We start from the raw sequence: 6,117 nt of genomic DNA on the forward strand, positions 1-6,117 counted from the left end.
CACCTCCCGCTTCTTCTCCGGCCGAGAGCCCTGGTCGACCTTCTCCTCCTGCCGCTGCTTGTCCGCCGCTTTCTCCGGCTTCTCCCCGCTGCCACCCCTCCAGGAAAGGCGCGTGGGCGTGCTGTAGCCGACACCCGCAATGTCCATGGGCGAGTAGCTGAGGATCGAGAAAGCCAAGATTCTGTCCCTGGTCAGCGGCGCCTAGCCTTGATGCGTTTCGGTTTCCTGGTATGCGAGTGTGCTGCATTGATGGATGCTTGGTTTCCGATAGCTCCGCTCGTGCTCTGTATGAATATATACGAGGAAACGGGGGCAGGAAAGTGGAGCCCTGACGCGGACGCGAGACGCGGTCGATTGTTGACGGAGTCGGAGAGGCGGAGAGACGCGCTGCGACCTGACACGACAAGCCGCACGTAGAGTTGGTCAAGATCGTTCAGGCAGGCGGATACGTTGCTGCTGCCTGCTGGGTCGGAGACTTGGACTTGGACTCGGAGTATCGTGGTTGGTCGGCGTCGCGCGATGCGCTGCCGGCCGTTTGGGTGCGGGATTCGGTAAAGGCCGTTGGGTCGCCGACTTGGACTTGGACGGCCAGAGCAGGTGTGCCACGGCCTGCAGGTAATGGCGCTGTGCATGTGCAACTTTGGGTGCGGTATACCTAACCCACAGAACTAATAACTTGACCCCATCCAGAACTCAGCTCTTCTGACCGTCGGAGGCTCTAGATTTCTAGGGACAAAGACTCGGTAGAGATTGCTGTCTATTACAGGTTCGTCACCAGGGGCTCCTTTGCATGACTCGGCCAAAATTCTGCTAAAGAAACGCAATGGGAGGTGCACCGTATGCCGTGTTCACTGTGTTAGATGAGCCATGACGCACACTGCCGCCACGAGAAAAGTCTGAAATAAACCCTAACTTTGTAGAGAACGACGTAAATGAATCCTCAACTTTAAATCCCTGAAGTTGGTTGGTACCCTGATCTCTTTCATCCCGGTCTATTCTCACACTAGTCCTGTTCGGTGCACTGGGAAAAGTGATGATCCCAGTCTGGTTCAGGAGCTACTCTCACCAACAATACGGGTGCGCAAGTCATATTACTCTCTTTTCTTCTATTATCTACTCTCCCGATCCCCTTTTCCACTCCACCCTTGATTCCCCTTTCTCCCTCCACTGTTGATCCCTCTTGAGCCTACCCTGTCCGGGCCGACGACTGGAGGCGGCTGATGCTGGAGACATTCGGCCAGCAGGGCCAAAACACTGGTGGTGGCGGGCGGTGGGGTCTCAGCGGAGCGTGACGGGGCCAGTAGGGCATGTGGGCGAGACGACTAGGACTTGGGGTCGTGGCAGCCTGCATGCGTGGCGTGAACGTGGAAGCGAGCGCGCCAGCATGCGGCTTGACCATGGCAAGCACGGCGGAAAGGACCAACACAGTTCAGCCTTGCAAGTTGGCCATCCAGCACGGGGCGGTGGTACGGTTGTGGCGTCGAATCGATGACTGCTGAGAGCGGCGGCGCATAGCTGCGAGAAACTGCACAAAGCAGGTGGCATCAGGCACCAAACTGAAGCACCGCGCCGCCGTGCCAGCGTAAGTTGAGGCAAACAGCAGCATGGTTAGCGAGCTAACACTGCGGCCAACGGCCGAACGGAGACATGGATGCGTACGTCGGCTTGGCATGGCAAGGCTGCAGCCATCAGTAAGAAAATTCCCCTAACCGATCGGTGCTCATGTCACTGATCACGCTAGCCATCTTGTCGGGCTTGCCCAGGTGAGCACCCTGTTGTGAAGATCAGCCGAAACAATAATCTTGGCACTAGACATTTCGACATGTGATCAGTAAAACTACTATCGGCGGTAATTCATCTGGTTCATGACTTTTGTTGGGTGACAACCAACAAATTAATGAGGATTTGTATCATCCATTTTTGTCCTTATACTGTGACCCGACTACGTGCTGGCTATCTCGTTGGGCTATGAAGGGGTGCTCGTTGCCTTAATATTTGTGTCCGCTTGAACAAAGAGTAAATTTCGCGTCTTTAGTCAAGACATTCCAATTTTACAGATGGATCATTTATTAATTCTGCAAACTAGCCTATAAAAGAAACTTTTTCTAATCTTTATTAATTGACGGACAGGCCGGGACCATGATCTGTTCCGATTTTTACATAAGTCGAAATGGACACATAAAAGTGAGTTTGCTAGCTTTGTCATCCATCATCTGCCACTCCAGTGGCATTGTTATTTCCTGCGCTTAATAGATGCAGCAGCACCTCGGAGTGGGATCGGGATTGCAGTAGGCTTGTTCCGGGTTGTAGCCAAAACTTTTGCAGATGCTTTTGCACGTTTCCCTGTTTCCCGGCGTAACCGGGTCCTGGCAAACCGCCTCCGGCGTGCACCAGCTGGGTGGGTCGACTGCACAGCGGCACGAACAGAGATGAACTGTCAGTTTTGTACCAAGGGAAAGAAAGAACAGATCTATAAAGAAGAAGATGATGGAAGCATATATTCTTTTTTTTCTTCTGTTTTTGGCTTCGGCCCGGTTGTCCTTTGCTCCTACTATATATCAATATAAAAAGCAAAGTATTTGCCTTGCTTCAAAAAAAAATATTGTACAGGAGAAATGTATGTTCTTACTATCTGCGTTACAGGGCAGGAAGGCGGTAGACATGACCAGAAGAGCTACAACCAAGAACAAAATATGTGTGTCGTTCCTTGGACGTGCCATGGTGAATGGGTTCTTGCAATTCCTCTTCTTCTGGGCAGCTAGTGTTGTTTTTCTAGTCTAGTCGATGGATGCCAGTATTCGCCATGATGGTGATCATATATAGAGAGAGGACTTATCGCAGGAATTAGGGGGCATTAATGAATTCCCATTTATCCTCTCGTTATCATAGCAATATATAAATAGAGGACTTATTGCAGGAATTAGGGAGGACTTAATGAATTCCAACTTATCCCCTCCTCATCATAGCACTAATGCGCCCGTAATTATCTACCATTTATAGGTGGATAGCAGTACACACCAACACATGGTACGCACCAAAAATAGTACTCTGACGCAAAAATGTAGTACTCCCTCCGTCTAGGTGCGCAGTGGCGGAGCCTCTTGGAGGCCAAAGGGGGTCACGACCCCCCCTTCCGAAAGTACAACTGTAAAATTACTAGGTATACTAATCATTATGCCTAGCTCGTCAGAAGATAACCAACTAAATACAAGAGGAAGAGAGAGGGATATAGGAAGCAACGCATAGCAACGATAGACGGAGATAGGAGTGCATAGCGAGGCAGGAATTGCACCAAGCCGCAGCGGCAGCCACTGACTGCAGCAGGCAGCATCACACATCATCATATTGCTACTGCAGGAGCCACTAACGGTACCTCCATAGATGTATATAATCAAATCATACTAGTCATACTGTTTTTGTTTTTTTAACAAGAACATCCAGTTCCTACTGCTCGAGCGTTGGTGAAATTAGTAATTTATGTTGTGAATCACATAAGTTTTCATGCATATTTCATTTTTAGTTTCAAATTGGCCCCCCCTTGGTGGCTTGTCACGCTCCGCCACTATAGGTGCATAAGTCATCTTACATTGTGCACCACGACCAAGGCGGAGAGGAAAAACGAGAAAATTGAATGTCTTTTTGCTAATTAATAGCACTGCATGCAATGAACTAACCACTGCATGTCATGTTTGGTAGTCTCAAGTTATTGAAAGCATGCACGGCTCACATCTCTTATTGGTTGATATGTCACAAAACAAGAAATGAGGAGGGAGTTAATGTACTGTGCCTAAGTGTTTTGGGATTATTTGGTTTTCGTAAGGTGACTGACACACGTAGACGGAGGGAGTACTTTTATATTGCGGGTAATAGGGGATATATTAAGCAATAAGGTTTACAAGGAGGTCTTGGTCATAAACTGGAGACAAGTTCTCAGGTCCCAAACCAAACCAAACAGCAGTTCTTCCCTCTGTTCTGGCAAAATTTGCGACACAGTGACTTACCCTATTTTGCGATCGATCCACTTGTAGAAATAATTCTACTGCCCATACACAAACCTATAATGAGCGAGATCAAATGAGCGAAGCACATTGGGTCTTGACTCTTCTCTTGAATGGCATCAATCAGGAGCTTGCAGTCCAGTTCGAGTTAGACCAGCTTATCGCTCCATTGCATCATCAGTGTCAAGCCTTCCTCACATGCCCTTGTTTCGGCCTCAAAAGGATCTGAACAGTTCAGCAGTTGACGACACGCCAAGAAAATTATGGTCCCATTTTCATCTTGAAGCCCCGTTCCAGCTCCGGCCGAGCCATCCTCTGCCTAAACATAACCATCGCAATTCAGTTTCACCCACCCAGCTGGAGGTTTGGCCCAAACGTTATCAGGTGGTTTCTTCAGTTGTGCCATGCGAGGATCAGACGCCATACTGATCAGAACGGGTTGCTTTCGTTTTATAATTTCGTCACTGGATGCTTCCTTTAGGTTCCTCAATATTTTAACATAACCGGAGAGGATTCTCTTGGAACCTTCAATCATAGGTAGAAGTTTAGCATGGGTAACCTCATTGCGGACGTACCATGCTCGCCAAGCAGTCAAGATGATGTAGTCGACCATACTTTTCGGCACAAACTCCAGTAGATCTTTCAACCAACGTGTAGAGGTAAACTGAAAATCCATGTCCGCAAGTAGGTGCCATATACTCCTCATAGAGCTCCATAGTTGTCTGACATGGGAACAATTGTAAAGAGCGTGTGTTGTGTCCTCCTTTGGAGGGATAAAAGTCAAAAGTTGTAAAGTTTGTCCAATTATGTAAAATATAGAGAGAAAAATTAACTTCTACAATATCAAATTCGTACCGCAAAAGTGAGGCCGCCCTCGATCACCGAATACTATAAGACTTGTACTGTATGTCCTAAATAAACGGTGTATTTTTGCCACTGTTGCCCATATTCACTTAGGCAAGGTGAAGCCGCCAACTTCAGATCGAATCCAAGCCTGCTGTCGACTCGCCGCCCAGCACGGCCAAGACGGCGCACCGAGTGCCGGCGCCAAACCCCGTCGACAAGGGGGAGACGCCCTCTCTATCAGTGGCCCCACGCCACCCGCAACGCCCGCCGCTCCCAGGGGGCAGATCGGTCGCGCCAGATCAAACCCCCTCCGCCACCGCCATTGGGCCGCACCGCCGCCTCCCAGCACCGAAGCCGCCAGATCTGCACGTCTCCGCCGCCGGAGGCCCCGCCGGACCCAGCTCCCCCACGAGCGGCGGCCCACGCCACTGAGATCCCGAACAGGAGAGGAAGGAGAGAGCCCCGCCGCTGCCAGCGCAGCACGGGCTTCGCCCGGCGGACGCCCTCCGGCAGCGGCGAGGGGGAGGAGCGAGCGAGGAGGGAGTCTTGCACCGGGGACGGAGGGGAACCTCCCGTGACGCGCTCGCGGGGCGCGTCGCCGGAGCGGGAGGGAGGGGGACGGGTTGAACTGAATTCTGGAGATGTCCTCCTCTGCTAGCCTGTGTGCGGGCTTCCTCCGGACGTCTTGCTCGGCTGGTTGGCGGAGCAATGGCGATGCGAGCTCTGGGTCAGGGGAAACCATTGACCGGCGGTGCCGGTCACGATGTTGGCGACGCTCGCGGCGCCGTTCTCCCTCTGGTGGGCGACATCGAGACCCTCTCCTCGCCTCCACCCCATGGTCCCGGGCGAAAGCCTAAAATCTCTTGATTGGGCGGCGACGGCGCATCGGCGTCGTTTTCTTCTTGAAGACGCTGCATTGGGAGTCCAGGATGGTCAGGGGCTCGGCGCGGTGGTGGTTTTCCTGTTTCTGTCGTGTCCCTGCTCGGCAATGGCGGTGGTCTTCTTGGTCTTGGTCGGTGACGGGCGCGATGTGTGGGTTCCTGTGAGAGGTGAGGTGGCCAGGGCTCGTCCTATCTCCGGCAACATGTTGGCCAGTCCATCCGTGCTCAGGGGTGAGCTGTTCTGCCTCCTGACGGGTCGGCGTCCTTCGATCCAGGACGAGAGGGCAGGGGTGCCCTCTTTGGAGGCAGCGGCGGAAGGTAGAACAACAGGGTTGGCCCTTGGGAGTTGATGGAGCGTGGCCTCCCTCCAGTGGCGAATTGCTCCCTTGTCG

The 6,117-nt window shown here is 51.9% G+C and overlaps 1 long non-coding RNA gene across 1 annotated transcript; it reads right to left on the reverse strand.

The window, feature by feature from the left end:
- Positions 1 to 2,008: 2,008 nt before the first annotated feature.
- LOC119289737 lies at positions 2,009 to 2,777 on the reverse strand. The gene is made up of 2 exons (XR_005141599.1): positions 2,630 to 2,777; positions 2,009 to 2,407 (listed from the first exon to the last, which is right to left on the reverse strand). It is a non-coding gene; the product is annotated as an uncharacterized LOC119289737 (long non-coding RNA).
- Between the last annotated feature and the right edge of the window lie 3,340 nt (positions 2,778 to 6,117).

Source organism: Triticum dicoccoides, chromosome 4A, assembly GCF_002162155.2.
Source record: "Triticum dicoccoides isolate Atlit2015 ecotype Zavitan chromosome 4A, WEW_v2.0, whole genome shotgun sequence".
Taxonomy (NCBI): Eukaryota; Viridiplantae; Streptophyta; class Magnoliopsida; order Poales; family Poaceae; genus Triticum; species Triticum dicoccoides.